Here is a 22155-nt window from a genome sequence, read left to right on the forward strand (position 1 = left end):
CCCTTCCCAGGATAGAAACTACCACAGACTGAAAATAACTGCTGCATTCATGACCCCATGATGATCTCTTGTCTGCAGTGGTGTCTGAATCAGTGTGTATATACAGGTCCTTCTAAAAAAATTAGCATATTGTGATAAAGTTCATTATTTTCTGTAATGTACTGATAAACATTAGACTTTCATATATTTTAGATTCATTACACACCAACTGAAGTAGTTCAAGCCTTTTATTGTTTTAATATTGATGATTTTGGCATACAGCTCATGAAAACCCAAATTTCATATCTCAAAAAATTAGCATATTTTATCCGACCAATAAAAGAAAAGTGTTTTTAATACAAAAAAAGTCAACCTTCAAATAATTATGTTCAGTTATGCACTCAATACTTGGTCGGGAATCCTTTTGCAGAAATGACCACTTCAATGCGGCGTGGCATGGAGGTAATCAGCCTGTGGCACTGCTGAGGTGTTATGGAGGCCCAGGATGCTTCGATAGCGGCCTTAAGCTCATCCAGAGTGTTGGGTCTTGCGTCTCTCAACTTTCTCTTCCCAATATCCCACAGATTCTCTATGGGGTTCAGGTCAGGAGAGTTGGCAGGCCAATTGAACACAGTAATACCATGGTCAGTAAACCATTTACCAGTGGTTTTGGCACTGTGAGCAGGTGCCAGGTCGTGCTGAAAAATGAAATCTTCATCTCCATAAAGCTTTTCAGCAGATGGAAGCATGAAGTGCTCCAAAATCTCCTGATAGCTAGCTGCATTGACCCTGCCCTTGATAAAACACAGTGGACCAACACCAGCAGCTGACATGGCACCCCAGACCATCACTGACTGTGGGTACTTGACGCTGGACTTCAGGCATTTTGGCATTTCCCTCTCCTCAGTCTTCCTCCAGACTCTGGCACCTTGATTTCCAAATGACATGCAAAATTTGCTTTCATCTGAAAAAAGTACTTTGGACCACTGAGCAACAGTCCAGTGCTGCTTCTCTGTAGCCCAGGTCAGGCGCTTCTGCCGCTGTTTCTGGTGAATGCGGCACCTGTAGCCCATTTCCTGCACACGCCTGTACACGGTGGCTCTGGATGTTTCTACTCCAGACTTTGTCCACTGCTTCCGCAGGTCCCCCAAGGTCTGGAATCGGTCCTTCTCCACAATCTTCCTCAGGGTCCGGTCACCTCTTCTCGTTGTGCAGCGTTTTCTGCCACACTTTTCCCTTCCCACAGACTTCCCACTGAGGTGCCTTGATACAGCACTCTGGGAACAGCCTATTCGTTCAGAAATGTCTTTCTGTGTCTTACCCTCTTGCTTGAGGGTGTCAATGATGGCCTTCTGGACAGCAGTCAGGTCGGCAGTCTTACCCATGATTGCGGTTTTGAGTAATGAACCAGGCTGGGAGTTTTTAAAAGCCTCAGGAATCTTTTGCAGGTGTTTAGAGTTAATTAGTTGATTCAGATGATTAGGTTAACATTTCGTTTAGAGAACCTTCTCATGATATGCTAATTTTTTGAGATAGGAATTTTGGGTTTTCATGAGCTGTATGCCAAAATCATCAATACTAAAACAATAAAAGGCTTGAACTACTTCAGTTGGTGTGTAAAGAATCTAAAATATATGAAAGTCTAATGTTTATCAGTACATTACAGAAAATAATGAACTTTATCACAATATGCTAATTTTTTTAGAAGGACCTGTATACTCAAGAGCACTTCCTACTTTGCTCTTGCTATATATATGCTGTGAACTGTGAATAGTAATGCCTTCTAGTGCAATGTTTTTTTTTTTTTCTAGTGTAATGCTTTAGTTTAAATGTCAGTTCTTGTTCCTCTGTCCATGGCATCTAGGATTGCTCCAAACAACATTTCATTGTATTGTACATTGTATTACATTGTATTGTACAGTGACAAAAAAGGCATCTTATCTTATCTCCTACTCCATCCTCCGTCTCCTCCTCGGCTGACTCCTCCTTTTCCACTACTACCACCTCTTCTGCTGCACCCCTCAAGCTCCCCAGCACCTATTCGACGTACCAGGTGAGACGTTGCCATGCTGTGCTGCAGCTGTTGTGCCTGGAAGCCAAGAGCCACTCCGGTTCTGCACGGCTTTCAGCTCAGCGGTCACAGGCCAATCAGTGGCTAACCCCGCTTTTGACAGTTGGTAAAGTGGTGTGCGACAACGGTGCAACCTGCTGAGCGAGCTGAAACAGGGCAAAATGACACACGTGCCGTGCGTGGCATATATCCTGAACTGAGTCGTGCAGCGGGATCCAGGACATCTTGCGGCAGGCCAGGGAAATCTCTGGCCATTTTAGAAGATCTTACACGGCACTGGCTCGCCTTGTTGATGTTCAGCGGCGACACCACTTCACCGTCAGGCGTCTGATTTGTGACTGCCCAACGTGCTGGAACTCCACCTGGTATATGCTTGATAGGCTGCTCCAGCAGAAACGTGCCGTTAACGACTACCTGTACGAACCCTGCGGCAGGACAGGTTCTGGGGAGCTTGTTTCTTTTTCACGGTGCCAGTGGCTGCTCATATGCGACGCATGCAGACTTCTGCAGCAATTTAATGAGATCACCAAACTGGTCAGTCGCAGCCATTGCGCCATCAGGGACATCGTACCTTACACCTTCTTTCTGGAGCGTGCATTGAATCGTGTCATTGATCAAGCCGTCAAGGAGCAGGAGCTGGAGATGAGGAAGCCGCAAAGCTGAATGAATTCCCAAGAGGGGGCTACTCCATCTGAGACAAATCAGAACCAGGAGTCTGAAGAGTAGTCAGAGGAGGATTGTGGCTGGGGGGAGGAGGAGGAGTAGGAGCAAGAAGAGTAGCCTTTAAACTTTTCTGGGACCCCTCAAGGACCTGTACTCGGTGGCAATGTACTTAGACCCCCGGTACAAACTAAAAATGGCGGACATGTTACCAGTATCACAGAGGGCTGTCAGAATGCAGCATTTCTAGGCCTTGCTATGAGAGATACTGCCTTCTGCTGTTGCGGGCACTGGCAGAGGAATTTCCACCCACAATGAAACAGGTGCGGGTACCAATCCTACCGCACCTGCAAAAAGAGGGCAGTTTAAAGATTTGTTGGTCACTTCGGATAGAAGATCATTCTTGCAGTCAACCCATCGACAGCCGCCCTCTGGATCCAGCCTCAGGGAACGCCTAGATCGGCAGATGTCCGATTACTTTGGGTTAACGGACGATGTGGACGCTCTGAGAAGTGAGGAACCCCTTGACTACTGGGTGTGCAGGCTTAAAATGTGTCCAGAGCTGGCCCAATTTGCCATGGAACTCTTGACTTGCCCCTCGTCGAGTGTCCTGTCCGAAAGGACGTTCAGTGCAGCAGGGGAGATGGTGACTGATAAGCGCACTCACCTAGCTTACGACTATAGACTACCTCACATTTTTTTAAATGAATGAGGCATGGATCTCAGAGGAATTTAACACCTGTGATGACCACGTGTAATTGAATATTTTCATGCCAGCCCACACATTTCCGCCACCACCCAGAACAAAGAAGGGTACTTGCCTTATGTCTTTACAACAACATAAAAGGCCTTTTATGTCAGGTGAATGCCTAATTTTTGAGGCCTGTACTAGCCGACAGTTACATATTTATCCTGTGACCCCCTAATGTACCTTCATCCATAGAATCTAAAGTTCTTTGCTATCAGGTGAATGCCTATTGCCTAATTTTTGGGGCCTATACTCGTCACCAGTTACCTTTTTATCCTGTGACAGCCTAATGTACCGCAAGCCACATAATCCAAAGTTCTATGCTGTAAGGTGAATGCCTATTGCCTAATTTTTTGGGCCTGTACTGGCCGACAGTTACATATTTATCCTGTGACCTCCTAATGTACCTCCAGCCACAGAATCCAAAGTTCTTTGCCGTCAGGTGAACGCCTATTGCCTAATTTTTGGGACCTGAACTGCCGACACTTGCATTTTTTATCTCTAGCCACATAATCACACCCCTGTCTCACTCCTCTGCCTCTCATTATGATGGCGTATGAACCGCATTTACCATAAGGACCTTTTAATGTCACAGGGTCATGTGACTGTGCCCCCCCGTACTGTGTCCCCTTATACTCTGCATTGTGCCCTCTTACCACAGCCTGTACAGTGCTCCTAGTCATTCCCTGTACTGTGCCCTCTTATACTCTTCTATCCAGTCAAAGTATGGTGGTGTTATCCGGTCACTGTGCATAGGTGTTATTCGGTCAATGTATGGCGGTGGTATCCAATATCTGGATGATCATAACTGTATCCCTTTCCCTGCCCACACCATCCTTTTTTTAGACCTGGCATGAGTGGGAAAAATATGCACATTATGGTGCTAAGAACCTTTGCTCCACAATCTGTGTCAGAAATACTCCTAACATAGACTTATTTTTATATAATAAATGACCACCTAATTGTTTTATTATTCAGGGGTAGGGCTAATAACTTTATATTATATAGATTCTAGTGTATTATACTGTGCCCTGTATTTCCCAGTAGAAAATGATCCTTAGGAAACACAGTCTTCAATCCTGACCACCAGGACCAGGTAGCGCTCTGTCAGTACATGGTGCCCTCCCCTCTCCGCCACGCTGCTCCTCTGTGTACTGGTGCTTATTCTGACACTAGGGCTGGGTACACATCCTATTTTTGCCATCCATTTAATTCATACCAAAAATGTAAGCGTTAACAGATGCCTTAAGACTGATGCCGTACAGTGGCGTCCGTTCTCTATACAATTCCATGGTAGAAAAAAAAATTACGTTAACGTATGCATTTTTTTAATGGACTCTGCAGGATACAGAAACGTGGAGTGCTGCAGATTTGTATCAAACCGATATGAAATAAAAATTTCCTAGGCTCCAGCAGGACAATTTTTGAGAGTTTCCCTTTAAGACACATAAATGGCCCCTGATTAAAATACATATTTTTTGTGGGAATTTTTGCCAATGATGCCCCTCTGGTATATCACTGTCCATGTTGTGGGACTATTTGTGTACTTCTACTAAGTGTTTGCTGGCTGCTAATATGACCTGAAGGTTCTTCAGGTTCACCTGCCATTCAAGTGAATGGGGTCCTGCCGTGAACGCGCGGTTCGCAAATCGTCCCCGCCGATGTTCGTCCATTACTAATTACCATGCGCTGTAGCAAAACTCATATTCTCAACCTATCAATTAGAGTAATCACATGCTTCCTCACCTACTGTGCAGGGTAATGTATGACTTGCACAATTATGGTAAATGCATTTTTTGCTTGCATTAAAGTGATCAGCTACAATTCATTTAGCCATCATTAGCAGGGGAATTAAAATTTGAATTTAAAATAGCAAGCAGCACCAGTTTTATTCTTGCATCGTAAAGCCATTAATGTGTATAATACTCTCATTTACAAGATAAGTCTCAAAAGAGAAAGCATTGTACTGAAAAGTGAATTCCAATTCTAATCTGACCCCTAGCGTAAGGATTAAAAAAAGTCAAGAAATAGAATATTTACTGGAAAATGTTTGGTTTATTCATAGACGGCTCTGATAGACTTTGTTAACGCCTATACAGTGAGTTGGAGAATTTATACAAAGGGCACATATGCTAGAGATACATTTAATCGAGTACCACATTGAGAAAAAAAACACTAGCAGAAGCTTATCTCCAGAGGAAAGAACGTTGCCTTGCTATCCTCCTTGCCAGTTTTAGTAATGGAGGCAGAAAATGACTCTTGGGCCAATATTGTCTAATGTTTGCTGATTTTCATATATAATTAAAGAGGGAAACTATAAAAAATAAAATAAAATTATACTACCCTTGTCAATGGTTGAGTGAAGTATACCCCCCCCCCCCCCCAAAAGCTGCATAACTTAAAGCTCCTGGGTCCCAATGCAAAATCTGTAGCAGGACTCCACCTATCATGTGTACTACTAGTGTCTTCTTATGCCACAGATGGGTTTTAAGGGCTCCTCAGGCGGATGCTTCAAGGGACAGACTGAGAACTTAAAGTGGCCTTGGAAAAAAAAACTAAAAGTGACCCCATGTTGTAGGGGTGTCTAAAGTGACAGAATGCGGGGTACCACAAATAGCAATACCATAGCGCAAAGTATTGTCCCAGCAGAAACATATACCACAGAGCAGCACAATATACTGCCCTAAAAGCTGTCCTTCTGTTGTGGTCATTATTAGATGCCATTTTCTGTCCTCCTCCACTTGTCTCTGATTAGGATATGGAGCAGGGGACTTAGGAGGTGAGATGCAGACCACAGCAGTTTAATTCAGAGTGCATGTGTGGTCGCTGGTGAGTTACACGAGTTTCTGATTCTCACAGGGTTAATTACCACTGAGAGCTCATTATGTATCTGGCCAGCAGCAGACATGAGGGCTTGGGTGGCCCATTGGGCATTGGCCTACCTAGAAATTTCCCTGTAAGGCCTCTTGCACACGACCATATGTATTTTGCGGTCCGTATGCATTCCGTATTTTGCTGAACAGAACAGCTGGCCTTTCATAGAACAGTACTATCCTTGTCCGTAATGCGGACAATAATAGGACATGTTCTATTTTTTGGGCGGAATGGAAATACGGACATACGGGAACGGAATGCACAAGGAGTAACTTCAGTTTTTTTTGCAGACTCATTGAAGTGAATGGTTCCGCATACGGTCCGCAAATGAAACGGAACGGACACTGAAAGAAAATACGTTTGTGTGCAAGTGGCCTTAGGTCTATGGCCAATCCGCCCCTGGATCCTCGGCACCTTCTCTGCATGGATATTCTGAGGATTTCCTTAGCATTTACAGTGGCAGCAAAGTGGATGAGGTTTTACAAAGTCTCATGCACATGCTGAAATTGGCCTACTGTGTGGATTTTAAACCCGCAGCATGTCAATCTATTTTGGCAATTTCCACTATGGCTTTTATAGTCCAAAGAGTGAAATCTGTGGCAAATCCACAACAAAATTTGCATGTAGAACATGCAGATATTGAAAATTCCATGGCGAATCTGCAATGGATATTTTTCTTTGCAAATTAGTTCCTATGTGGACATACCCATATAACTATGTCCCTTAAAGGGGTTGTCCAGGTTCAGCTCTGAACCCGGTCATATCCTTCTTTTCACCCAGGCAACCCCCCTGAGGCTAGCATCGGAGAATCTCATGCTCCGATGCACTCCCTTGCCCTGCGCTAAATCGCGCAGGGTAAGGTCTCTTTTGTTTTCAATAACAAACTGCGGGGCGGAAACTTCTGCCTGGCAGTGTGTTAGGTGACGTCACCGCCTCTGATGGGCGGGCTTTAGAGCTGCCCTAGCCGTTTTCTGGCTAGGGCAACGCTAAGTCCCACCCATCAGTGTCGGTGATGTCACCGGGGTTCCTGGCAGCCCCATGGAGAGCCCCGATACGTCACCAGATCTCCAAAAAATGCCTTTGCCCTGCACGATTTAGCGCAGGGCAAAGGAGAGCATCGGAGCATGAACTGCTCCAATGCTCAAGTCAGAGGGGCTGCCGGGGTGAAAATGGAGGCATGTCCGGGGTTCACCTCTGAACCCGGACAACCCCTTTAACTCCTATATTCTTCTATAGTGGCTGCTGTGTAGATTTTATATGGATGTATCAAAAGTCTATTTTTTTATGTATTTACTATTATTAGAGAAACCTTAACTTTAGAATTAACTCGACCTGAAATCCTGAAACATTAAAACGCACACAGTAGTAGCTATTCATTCCATACAGTAAGAGCTAGCAACGGGCAGAGCGGCTAGCAGGCACTAACAAAAAGGAAGTTCAGAAATAGCTGCCAGGCACTGGGGTTTAATAGGCTGGAAAATGGTGTAGTTGGGATTCTGTTATTTAATTTAACCAGATTATCAATCAACCCAAGGGAAAGGTTAACATGCAGAGGGTACGAAAACACCTTTTTCTATTTTCCGGAGGATATTTTCTACTTAATATTATACAATATAAACTGATGAATCAACCCGACCTCAGTGCTTTAAGGTAAAGAAATGTGTTTATCCTTTTTAAGTGTTTGTAGTGAATTAAATGAAATAAATGTTCTGAAGTCTTTATATTCTAATTATATCATATCATATATTATCATACTGAACAAGCCTGCAAAAAAAAACTTAAAAGGATACCACCATTTGACGTATTTACTGTATGACATATCAAAACTGCAATTTCCACTTCCAGGACTCCCATTTATTAAGGGAATGGGTGCCCCCTTCTCCCCAGTCAGCACTCCCTAGAGGAGGACACTATCATGTCTGTGGTTCTTTCCATGGAAGATTAAGGGTTTGTGGTAAGTCTAGCATATCAGAACTCCTATAAACTAGAGTAAAAGAAGCTGCATGTCTAGATGGCCCAACAGGAATGAAGGGACTCAGAGATGGCTACACCGTTAGTATTTTCCCACTCCTGCTACTGAGCTTGCCACTCGTCTTCTTCTGTAACATGGAAAACTACATGTAAGCAGCTACACGTAGACATAGGGCTACGCAGAATGGCATTCCTGGGCTGCTTGCGTACCCATGGGTCAAGGATAAAACCAAGAACTCAGTCTGCATGAATTAGCATGAGTTGGTTAGGTACCACCAATCTGATCCTGGTATAAAGGCCCTGCCTCGGTAGTCTGCGTGGCTTTATCATGACTTCTGAGTAGAGCTATAGAAGTATTGTGCAGGCTGGAAAAGTACCTACAATGCTCCATTTATACATGTACTGTATGTTTCTTAAATAGGCTGCTTCATACAATGTGCCAGAAAAGAAGCAAGGTCAACTCAAAATAGGCATAAGACAATGCAGCAATAATGGTAACAGACTAAAAGATTATATAAAGGCGAATCACTTCTCCATTATTTTGACAATCTAGCTTTGTTAATCTTGAACTAATCACTATTAGCAGCCCCAAAATGCTGTTTAAGTGACACTGGACATATCAAACGGTTAGATCACTGACCCCCACGGATCTCTAGAAGGAGGTGAGAGGAGCACGCGCACATAGTCTTGAAAGTCTATGGGCCTGTCTTGCTCCCGTCTCATGCAGCAAGGAGAGAGGGCACAATATGAGCACCTTCTCTCCCCTCATTCTAGAGATAAGTGAGGGTCTCAGTGCTCAGACCCCACCGTCCCTACAACATATCAAACGTTTGTTTAAAGTACAGTGCCACTTTAAGGAATTTGTGCCCAATTATGAATGCTAGTCTATTTTTTTTTGCCAAGGCACTTCAATTCACTCATTCTCATGGGTGAAAGGATCATGCAACTTGCTGACAGCGCAAGCAAAGCCTGCTTTGTTTTTCAGGCAACTGACATTTTAAACGAGTCTTCCTGCTTTTTCTAGAGGTGATCTGATAACATTCATATGCTGAGAAGGCATTAGAAAGTACAGATAAAAATCTTGATGCACTGAAACACTTTGTAATATATTCCAATTACAAAATGTTCCTTCCTCAATGGATTTTAACTTGTTTGCTTCCAATGTCTCTGAGCAATGTATTAATTGAAAGTTATGTATTCATTCCAAAAAGTTTATGGAAGCTCTAGCAGGAAGAACATGCCCCCCTGAGCTGCTGACTTTGGGGATGGCAGTTAGGTGTTCGGGCATTCATATGTTCCTGTCAGGCAGAATATATGGTAAGCAAAACTAATAGCCCTGGCAATTCATTTTTCATTTCCCCCCTGTCCTCATTCTTTACTAAACAATTCTGTACCTGGATGATTATAATTAGAGATGAGCCAAGGCATCAAAAATTCAGTTCTGCTGCCTTGCCAAAGTTCACATTAGTTTCTCATTTAACTCTTATTGGGTGTCCACCTTGTTTTATAGATAAACATGTATTCTATGTACAAACAAACGGAAAAAAATGATGTGGTGTTAAACAGGCAGGAAGTGCTCAAACCCATATCCAGTTGTGCATGTATATACAAGAGAGCAAATCCTGCATTTGTGGCCCGTTGCTAATGGCAATCCCCAGCAAAAATGCATACAGTGGAGGATGCCTGCAGCGGACCACAAGTACCACAATAGACATCTTACACAAGATAGCAATTATGTGGATGTGATAACCAATATAACAATATAATAATAGAAAAGACAGGTGCACTCTGCGGACTTACTAAACCATCAAACTGATGTTTAAATTGACAGATTAGCCAACATATCCTACTGATAATCCTAATACTAGGGGCCAGTGGGCGAATTACAGGAGCATGAGGTCCGACTCACAGACAACTCACCCGAGCTACTTGAGAAACCTTGGCGCGGTGCTCAGGCTCAAACATGTCCTACATAGTAGGATATGTTGGCTAATCTGTAAATTTTAGCAACAGTTTGAGGGTTTAGTAAGTCCGCAGAGTGCACCTGTCTTTGCTATTATTATATAGATAAACAATTCTATCAGGCCTTGATTCTCAAATTGGGGTGAATAACCTGTCTTGTTCTACCATTATTGGGGTGTCCACCTTGCTTAATAGATAAATAATTCTATAAGGCCTTGACTTTCAAACTTGAGTGAATAACCTGTGTAATAATTGGGGTGTCCACCTGCTTGTCACAGTAAGGGCCGTTTCACACGAGCGGATGCCGTGCGTGACATCCGCTGCGTAAAAGACAGCCAAGACCCGATGCAGAAGCACGGAGCATTAACATGATTGATAATGCTCCGTGCCTCTCTGTGATCTCTTTACTACAAAATCACAATGACAACTTTATCTCACTGTGATTTCGTAGTAAAGAGATCACAGAGAGGCACGGAGCATTATCAGTCATGTTACTGCTCCGTGCTTCTGCTGTCCGCATCGGGTCTTGGCTGTCATTCACGCAGCGGATGTCACGCACGGCATCCGCTCGTGTGAAACAGCCCTAACTGTTTCACTACCAGAAAGGACTAACTATGCATGTTGCGGAAATGCACAGTGATGTACACTGAGATACACTGTCCTTGCAGACACTAAGCAAATTTTTTAGGAAAAATTCAGCAAAGCACCCGAATCAGATTTTTGAAAACTTTGCTCACCTCCACTTTTATTTCTTGCATTATGATTTGCTTTCTAAATATGGTCCACTGAAAATGTAGAACTTGAGGTACAATTATGCCATCTTTACTTGTGATAACATTTATTTTGCTTATGTTATTGCTTTCTTTGAAGAAAATCGAGCATTTATTATCAATATTGGATAATAGTATTATTTTGGATATATCATTATCTTAAACATTTTCGACATATAATTATATTGTAAAAACAGATGTCCGAATATAAGTATTTCAGATCTATTTAAAATTCAAGGCTTGGTACAACTTCAGAGACATGGCACAACAAAGGGATTTTTGAGAATGCACAGTTGATCCATTTTGTAGAGTAGGAACTACCAACAAGCGTTGCTTACAATTTACAGAGAATAAGATGAGATTAAGATTGGCTCTAATATAAACCTTAAAGCTCAGGTTTAATAACTCACTCATTGGCAGAGGGTTCTTTATATAGCAGTAAAACAGGTCAGATTTAAGTGACAAGTTGCCTATTTCTCGGAATATAGTTTTTTGGGGAAACAAGTCTATTATTGTGCTGTTGTCATTGAAATAGTGAGGCTTCTGCTTTGTTAGGATGTTGTTGTTAGGAACCTGTAGTCACCATCCAGACCCCTGCAAGCATTCCTAAAACCTACAAGCCTACTGAAACCTGTCCGGTTGGTATAAAACTAAGGCCCCTTTCGCATGAGCGAGTATTCCATGCGGGTTCAATGCGTGAGGTGAACGCATTGCATCCGCACTGAATACTGACCCATTCACTTCAATGTGGCTGTGCACATGAGCGTTGTTTTTCACGCATCACTTGTGCGTTGTGTGAAAATCGCAGCATGCTCTATATTCTGCATTTTTCACGCAACGCCGGCCCCATAGAAGTGAATGAGGCTGCGTGAAAAATGCATTGTATCCGCAAGCAAGTGCGGATGCAATGCGATTTTCAAGGATGGTTGCTAAGACATGTTTTTAGTAAACATTCAGATCACTCGCATACAAAACGCATTAAAACGCATTGCACTGGTGTGGAAAAAACTGAACAACGGAACGCAATCACAGACAAAACTCACTGAACTTGCTTGCAGAATCACGCGATTTTCCCAGAACGCATCCGGACCTAATCCTAGACGTTCGTCTGCAAGGGGCCTAAGACTACACTTAGGTGTTCACCGCAGCCCTTGGCTGTTAAAGACCCAGGATACGTCTGCAGATCCAGATTACTGGTGCAGGCACACTAGTAGCAGCACACTAAGGCCGCATGCACACGGCCGTTGTGCAGCCGTTCCGTGCATTGAGGACCACAATTGCGGTCCCCAATGCACGGGAAACATCTGTGCAGCAGACATGTCATATTTATTTGCGGTGCAGAACAAAGGCAAGAAACACCAAAGAAGCACTCCGTAGTGCTTCTGGTGTTCCGTGACTCCATTCCGCATCCCCGGAATTGCGGACCCATTCAAGTGAAAGGGTCCTCATCCGTGATGCGTGGTGCATACGGCCGGCAGCCGTGGATTGTCAACCCGCTGTTTTCGGGCCGCAATACGGCCATGGCCGCCCAACGGCCATGTGCATGAGGCCTAAGAAGTGTCATTATGGAGGGTCAGAAAACTTGGAGAGACAACCACAGTGATTGCAGCAAACATATCCAGGAACAAGCGAGGGATTTGATGCCAGGAGAGTCGATGAGAGCCGAATCAGAAGCAGAGAATAATCCAAAAACAAGCCACGGGTCAAACCCAGAGAAATCAATAGTATTCGCACAGTATAGAGCCTAGACAAACTAAATACCAGGCACTGATGATTGAGAGCTGCTGATTTAAATAAACAGACTAGGTCTATGATTGGACACAGAGACTGAGCCCTGATTGGCTTGCTTTCCAATGATACTGACAGATCCAGCAGCAGAGGCCGGCAGGCGGACTCTGCACAGCAATACAAGGAGAGCCTCTGACGGTTGTGAAGGAATATAGACTTCTTTTTAGGTAACTTGTTATGCGGGGAAAAAAAATCAAATCAGTAATCAAGTAGCTTAATACTTACAAAAAAATGTACATTGTTAGAGGCATTTTGGTGATAGCAGTTGCCCATACAAAATGATGGAGATTTAACAGGAAAAATTAACCCGAACCTGAAGACTGAGCAAAAATTGAATACATAGCATACACCAATTTATAAATTATGTATGCAATTTTGTATGTAAATTGGTTTAGAACATGGCTAGTGATTGGGAGAAAAAATGTATTCTACTTACAATATTTTGATAAAAATGGCACAATTGACATTATTTCCATTTTTGCCATCCACTAAATTCATGCATTTATGACATTATGGTGGTTAGTGGGAAATGAAATTCATTTATTCTAAGATGCACGCCTCTTAATTTTTAATATGCATGTGTTTAAAATTTTTCTCGCATAACATTCTGTTACCAGCACGGTATCCTGTCTGCACAGCTCATGGATTAGTACTTTGTAATACTTCTAAGGGCTAACTGAAAATGACTAAACATGGCATCGGTTACACAAGCAGTACCATTTAATAAGTATCAGGGAAATATCACATCCATGCTCTAATCGGATAGAAATAATGATGCCATGACAACTATTATCATGGTTATTGCAACAGCTTTGCTGTGTGTGCATTTACGGTACCTGCAGCTATTTGTCTATTTCTGTCTTGCTGTTAATAAGGTTATCCATTAAAGCATTTATTGGAGACAGGGAATAGAATGCAAGAGCTGCACAGACACTGTTAAGATGCCCGCAGAGGGTCACACGACTGACACTTTGTTTATCCCCTTCAGTTAGCTATAGGAACCATTAATGAGAACTAATCGGTGGGCTTAGCCATTTTTTTTTCAAGACAGGAGTCTGCTGCACTGATATAAGAAAGGAATGGGAAAATAGATATTTTCAAAAGGAGCTGATTGGTTGCATCTGATTGGTTGCTTTAGGCAACTAAGCCAGTTCTACTTTACATCAGTTTGATAAATGACCCCATATGTTTAAAGCTCGATTACTCTCACTTTTCTCTCCTGATTAATTTTTGGGAGTAAGAAGAAAAATTTCATAATTTTTAAACAAATTTAGCACAAATTCAGATGCAACTTTTTCCTGTATTTGGTTGTGTATGGTCGTTGTCTTAGTATCATGTGTTCTTTTGTTTCTTAATTAAGTACTCCCTAAAAAAAAAAAATTCTAGTACTGTACATTCTTTCTCTACAAATCTGTAGTAGTACAATGTCATGTTCTTAGAATGCACCCCGTGCCTTGCCTCTATGCAAAAAAACGGAACTGAAGCATATATGGCTTGTGTAGTACCAAAAAAATGGCTGAACTGTTAAACAGCTGCTGAAAGGAGAAAACTTAAAGCCCCTATTTTTGCTCTAAATACTGATATGCAAATGTTAGGAATTTTCTGTAATTCCCTTTTGATTTTAATACAGAAATATTCATCATGATATCTTATTTTTGCAAGATCTGATATGGAAAATGAACATAATAATTGACCAACCGGTAAAAAGTACTATAGTAATGCATAGAGGTTAATGAATAATCTGACTGTAGTCACATGTATATACCAAGGACAGTATTTCTCCGGCATTAAAGGCATTTCAGTATAGTTATAATTTTACATATTTCTTTTTCAATCTTGACCTTTAAAACTCTTTGTAAAAATGCAATGTTACATTACTTTACATGATTAATCACCTTTGGCTGTGCAGTAGCAACATCTTCTCTGGAAGTGGCACAGTTATTCTACAGTTTGCCAGGCACATGTTCCACTGTGGGTTGTATCTGTCTGGCTCTTAAAATGCAATACCTGTTTGAGGATGATTTATAGTTGCATATGAATTGTTGTGTTCTAAATGATTCCCATGACCCAACACATATTGATAAAGATATCTTCATAATTAACTCCTGTCATTATATCCTATATGGCCAAACGTACAATATATGGACATTCCTCCTAATTATTGAGATCAGCTGCTGTAGCTACACCAATGCATAAAGGAGCATAAAATCGAGCACACAGCCATGCAATATCTAGGTTGGCAGCACCCAAATTCAGAGCCCAATTGGTGCATGTCACCAGGTGGGCTCAGTCCAAATGACCTACACTGAATTCACAGGTTCCAAATGTTAGTAGTGACAGGACTCCTATTGAAATAGCAATTAGAAATGTTATTTCACCAACGTGCAACATTTTGACTTTCTCAAACATACCTAGCTACAGATCATATACAAGTATGTATGCACGATATGACATCATCATAGAGGGATCCATATGCTGGGTCAGAGGTCAAAGGCTAACAACATGACACCGTTATGCAGCATAGAGCTCATCGAATACATAGTACAAAACATAACATGGTCATAATGAGACTGGCCTTGTTAGGTCAAAAATTACCTTATTTTCAACAAAATGAAAAAAATATTAAGAGTACCTAGAGATAAGAAGAAAACATCCTAGTGGGATAAGCAATCCAGTATAATTGAAGTGTTCCCAGTATGTCTGTGCGAATGTCTGCAGTGGCTCCCATCTATGGGCAGCATTTAACTAGAAGTGTTGTCATACGTGTAAACCAAAAGTGATGCAGAGGGGTCCAAGGATTCTGGGGCTAGCATTAAGCCAACCAGATGTTGGACATGCTAATTTGCATATATTTCCCCCAGAAACCAAGAGAAGTGTAGCCTAGCTTACAATACACCTCATTTGTACTAGGTGGTCCCTCTAATAGAAGTAATACCTGCCCAGAAGCCCCAAGGTTTGGTGAAGATCTCACTCTTTCTTCCCAGTGAATGTTATATGCCAGTTAACATATATTTGATTCAAATCCAGATCAAATTTTTGGCAAAATTTAGCAAATCAGACCTAAAATTAATTTCAACAAATTTGTTTATCTCTATTATAATATAAACATAACCCCCAATAGAACTCTATTCAAGTCATAATCTATCCAAATATATACGTTGCTTGTTACCTTCTATATTTTTCCTCTTTTAAGGGGGTTTTACAGGGGGATTATTCTATTTAAATAGATGAAATTGGTTAAAAAATTATCATTATTCACATAGGGGGAGATTTATCAAAACTGGTGTAAAGGAAACTGGCTTAGTTGCCCATAGCAATCAATCAGATTCTACCTTTCATTTTCCAAAGGAGCTCTGAAAAATGAAAGGTGGAATCTGATTGGTTGCTATGGGCAACTAAGCCAGTTTCCCTTTATATAAGTTTTGTTACATTTCCCCTATAGAGTCTACCAACATAGAGTCAAGCCTTGCTGCTCCTGGGCTCAACACACAGGACATGGCTTGGACTTCCCACTCAGACAATCATAATCCAAGCCACTTCTTGTTTGTGTCAAGCCAAGAATAGGAAATGGAGACCAGCAGAGAGTGGTAAGGGAATGGTAAGGTGAGTAATGATTCTTTCGGAGAAATTAGAGACCACTTAAACCCCAGAGTGGAGTGGGAGCCAAAGTCAGCCGATGGGAGTGGGAGCCGATGATAATCATTATAATCATACTGACTCTGACAATGTAGGTAAAAGGTCAGTTTTACTAGATAGGTAACACCGTAAAGACTAAACCCATAAAACTGTGGTGGAATCAGTTTTATTTTATTTTTTGCGGACTGCAAAAAAACACACATGGTCGTGTGCATCTAGTCTTATCCAGGTAAAAACAAGCCATCATACAGCTACCATATGTGAATAGAAAAATAAAACTTTTATGGCCTCAGAAAGTCAGGGAGTGAAAAACGAAAAACTGAAAATTGACCAGTAATGAAGCGGTTGAGATGATAAGACATTGTGGCTGATCACAGCACTACTTTATTCATAGTGAATGAGTGTGTCTTTAGTAAATGTACTTTTATTATTTCAGGCCAGTGTCAGGATAATGCATCATGTTTCTGTGATTTATTATACAATAAATGCAATGTGGTAACTTTAGTTTAGTACAATGTCGGTTACACTTTATACTTTAGGTTTTGTAATATCTGAATTGTGACTCATAGAAACAAACATAGTCACTAGCTTTTCTTAGAATCTTCCATCTGTGACATCATTTACCTTCCCAATCAGTGTCGCTGATAAAGATTTCCTGATGGTTGTGGGAAGCTGTAAATGTTAGTCATGGCAAAAGATGTCTAAAATATTCAGCTGGATCCCTGTAACTGCTCTTGAAAACAATTCATAACTCAACAATGTGAAGTAGGATGCAGGCAGGGCTAATGCACAAATCCAAATAACTGATAAATAGATCAACATTTTAAAAATTACAATATCATATTTATAGATATTCAGATAGCTGTATGCGGGCCGCGGGGGGCACACGGTCGTGTGCATGAGCCCTTACTTAAAGAGAGATGGGACTCTATTCTGCTTTAATTAACTCTTCATAATTCATAAATGAGTAATTTCCAATTAAAAATGTAACATTCTGCAGCATTACAATTATAGGTTGACATTTTGTAGATGTTATTCTAACTTGCGAAAATGTAGATTTTTCAGGAAATGTTAATTATCGGAACAGTGTAATATTGTAAATAGAATTGGGGATATTTATCAAAACTAGTACAAAGGAATCCTGGCTAAGTTTCCATAGCAACCAATTAGATCCCACCTTTCATTTTTTTAGAACTCCTTTGGAAAATGAAAGGATCAATCTGATTGGTTGCTATGTGCAACTAAGTCAGCTTTCCTTTGCACCGGTTTTGATAAATCTCCCCAAATGTGTATCAAACTGGTACAATGAAAAGTAGAGTGGTTGTCCATGACAGCCAATCAGATCCCACAATTCTCAGAGGCCCTTTGAAAAGTTAAAGTAGCAGCTTTATTGATTGCATTCGACAACTACTGCATTTTCCATTGACACATCTTCTTAGTTATGTTTAGATTCTAGCATACTATAGAATCTTTCATTATTCTAAAGAGTTCTCAGAGTCTCGGGCAATCTAATGTATAATATATGTTGTGCAAGTTTGAATCATATGTATGAGTCCTAAGCTGGGAATATACACTAGATAAATGTCTGTAGGATTGGCCAGAAATATAGTGTATATGGGGGCAGCCTGTCCACCAACATTTGCCCTCAAAGGAGATTAGGTTTGAAGATATTGAATTTCAACTTGTGTCAAAGTAGTTCAATTTTCAGGTAGAAAGTAATTAATTCAATCGGCTGATAAAACAGCAAGCATTGTCTGTGTCTTTATCTAAGGAGATCGTAAAGATCCCTCCCAAATATCTTTATTAATATACCTTAGAATAATGGGAGTAACTGGGAGTTTAAAGGCGGTTACAATGCTTAAAATTAGACATGGCAGATTTACATAATTACACGTGATAGCATATTGGCACGTGATAGTTCAATCTCTGAAACTAGACCCAATTTGGACACGACTACTGACCAACTAGATCCATTATATGTGGAAAATCAACAAACATTTCCTAGAATCTCTGAGAACATTGATACATATCTGCTCACACTGCATCTTTCGCAATCTTCTTCATTGTGTTCCGAATTGAGTGAAATACTCCCTTTTCCTTACAAATATCCATGTCACAGCACAATTACAGGTGGCCTTCAGAATGTGTTCTAAGGCCAAGTTGTTATGGAACAGTGGAATAGGTGATAAAGTTCATACAGAATACAAATAGAACGAAATTAAGGTTCAGCTCTACTGATATATATATGTATACATAAATCATAGGTATATAAGGTTAGCATTGACCATTACTCTCACACTGCTCTGTTGTTCTGCAGAATATATCGGATGAAAAAATGCTAAACTTTTTAGGAAAATCTATGCTTGCATCTTGTTTCCTTACTTCAGTAATACACACCAATGGAGGCTGGAAGGAAAGTTTTTGTCTACCGATTTACCCAATGTGCAATCATCCGCTAGCATATTATTTTCCAAATGAATTTCTATATCTAGAGTAATAATGGTTTATTTTGGACATATTTGAACTTCTTTCTGTTATGTCAATGAGACATATTAGTAGATGCCATCTAGGCATGAGCGAATCAACTTTGGATGAAACATCTGAAGTCGATTCGCATAAAACTTTGTTTCAGTACTGTACGGACCGAGCAGTATTAGAATTTATTGGCTCAGATGAGCCGAAGTTATTACTTCGCAAAGTCTCACTAGACTTTGTGTAATAACTTCATAAATTAATTTGTACTGTGAAAAACCATTTCCAGAACTTGGGTACTACTTGGAACCGAACCCGAGTTTTGGAAATGTTTTCTTTTTACAGTACAAATTAATTTATGAAGTTATTACGCAGTCTCACAAGACTTCACAAAGTAATAACTTCGGCTCATCTGAGCCAATACATTCTAATACTGTACGGAGCGCTCGATCCGTACAGTATTAAAACAAAGTTTTATGCGAATCGACTTCAGATGTTTTACCCGAAGTCGATTCGCTCATCCCTGATGCCATCCACAAATATCTGTGCCCAGAACTATTTTTTTACTTGATAATCATAGAGATAACATGCACAATAGAGTCCTGCTGAAATCATCAGTTGGTAGGAGTCCCAATGGATGACATCTTCTTAGATGTCTGAACAAGATGTTAGTAAATGTCTAAAGGTAAAGCATAACTTTGTATATTCTGGATACTTATTGCATTTAGACCCTGTCCCTCAACATCTGCTTTAGGCCTCATGCACACGGCCGTGTTCCGCGGCTGAGAGCGGACCGTGGAAACCCGGCCGGGATTCCGGCTGACAGCATGAGTGCACGGTGTCATTGGTTGCTATGACGCCGTGCGCATCATGCAGCCGCTGCTGTACAGCAATACAGTAGTATCCTTCCCAGAGGCGTAGCTAGAGTTCTATGGGCCCCGGGGCAAACTTTGAATTGCCCCCCCCCCCCCCCTCCAGTCATACACAGGGGACTGGCATGGCATCAAATCCTTCATAGAGGCCTGGCCTCGGGGGCAAAATCATGAAATATATACAGAGCGGGCAAAAAATGTAATATATACACAGGAGACAAATGTAATATATACAGAGGGGGCAAAATGTATATATATACCCTCTGCGCCTGCGATCGTTACGCCCCTGCCTTTATATAAATCCATTTTGCCCCCTCTGTATATATTACATTTGTCCCCTGTGTATATATTACATTTTTTGCCCGCTCTGTATATATTCCAATTTTTTTCACTTTGCCCCTATATATGTCATTATTTTGTCCCCCAGGCTGGGCCCCTATGAAGGATTTGCTGCCATGCCAGTCCCCTGTGTATTACCACTGTGCCATGCTGCCAGGTGCCCCTCTGTGAGTTATGAAGCCAGCGGTGTGTGCACATTTACACACCTTCTCTGAGGAGACTTCTCCACTCCTGTCATCCGGCGTGCGCCGCGGGCCCCAGGGATCCGGCGAGATTACAGCAAGAAAGCAGCGCCGGATTGGTGGAGGCGGCGCCGGATTGGTGGAGGCGGGGGTGGGGCGGGATGTTATTCACTGTGAGAGCGCATCGCTGTGCCGCCGGTCAGGCATGACCTGACTGGCCATTATTAAAGTAAGATTAAAAAATGTTAATCACTTGCGTGCGGGGCTGTGGAGACCGCGATCATTAGGACTTGCAAGGGGGGCCCTCTGGGCCCCCCTGGCTTAGGGGCCCGGTCGCAACTGCGACCGCTGCGACCCCTATAGTTACGCCACTGATCCTTCCGCTCTCGGCCGCGGAACGCCTTACTTAAAAGAATGAACATACCCTACCACAATAATAATAATTTATGCAATATGAAAATATAGACATTTGACATAACATATACCAAAACTAATTGTAAAGAAAACCAGCATAAAAGGTACACACAAAAGTTGTTTTAAATTCAGGAATTTTGATTGATATATAAGAATAGAGAAATGTATAAATGGAAGCAGGAAAAGTAGAAACGTGCCAGCATCATCAAGCCGAGGCTGCTTTAGTCATAGTTTTTAAAGACTAATTATCAAGTTTCTCATGATGATAACACTTGCTATGCTGAATTCAGCACTTGAGACTAGCTCTTCTACAACATCATGGATATTTATATGCCTTGCCTATTTACTGAATCATGTTACTTTATTACTCAGCACAGCCACACATTCATGTCAGATCTAGCCTTTTATTGTGGCTATAGATGCCCTATGTGTCTTGTCTATGCATTTACATGAGACTGTATGTAAACCTACTTAGTAAGACATAATAATGCCCCAGTGTGTTAAGAGACCGGTTCAACGCTAAATCTTGTCTTCGTACATTAAAAAAAAAAAATTGCATACTTACTAGAACTATTTATGAAATACAATTATCAAAGATTCTAATAGGGGGACCAATGGAAATCATAGAAATTGCATTACAGTACAAAAAATACTGTTGTTGAAAACAGTTCATTTAAAAAAAAAAAAACCTTGTTAAAACCAGTACAAAAATACTTTTGTTAACTCTACAGTATATTCAATTTCCACTTTGCTTCAGACACTAGATAAATTCCTAGCCGGCACTTGGCTGGGTGAAAATTGTTCAACCCAGTAAAATGAATGTTGTCAGAAGCTGACAACTACATTTTAAATCGGAAAGGAAATAATGCTAGCTATCACCACAATGACTATGGAACCATGCATAGAAGTGTCCTAATGATCATAAAACCATAGGCACTATGGGGAAAATTGATCAAACTGGTCTAAAGGAAAGCTGGCGTAGCAAACAATCAGATTCCATCTTTCATTTTTCAGCGTTCCTTTGGAAAATCAAAGACTCAGATTGTTTGCTATGGGCTACTAAATCAGTTTTCCTTTCCTTCAGTTTTGGTAAATCTCCCCTTACGTGCAATATTCTTCCCTAGAAGTACTAATTTTAGGGGGAAATCCCTCTGTAAGGCATGTATAGGAGAGGAGCATACCACAGTTTTGTTCTCACAAATTCTATATGAATCCATGCGAAGAAAACATTAGTGGCATAGATTATTGTCCCACAGATTTTTAGATTTCTGTCTCTATAAAATGGATCCATAATATGGAATACATTTCAAACCTTTAGAGTTCATGTATACTAGTAAATTATGGCTCCATCGAGGATCTGGGAAACAATTTTCTGATCCCATCTATGGCTCAAAATACATGTTTTCTGCACAGAGTT

The 22155-nt window shown here is 41.2% G+C and overlaps 1 protein-coding gene across 2 annotated transcripts in view; it reads left to right on the forward strand.

Annotated features, from left to right (window-relative positions):
* The window catches only part of ADGRB3 (adhesion G protein-coupled receptor B3), a 1058998-nt gene that overhangs the window by 917662 nt on the left and 119181 nt on the right, over positions 1-22155 (forward strand). The gene's annotated exons all lie outside the window — the stretch shown is intronic.

Source organism: Bufo gargarizans, chromosome 4 (genome assembly GCF_014858855.1).
Source record: "Bufo gargarizans isolate SCDJY-AF-19 chromosome 4, ASM1485885v1, whole genome shotgun sequence".
NCBI classification, from domain to species: domain Eukaryota; kingdom Metazoa; phylum Chordata; class Amphibia; order Anura; family Bufonidae; genus Bufo; species Bufo gargarizans.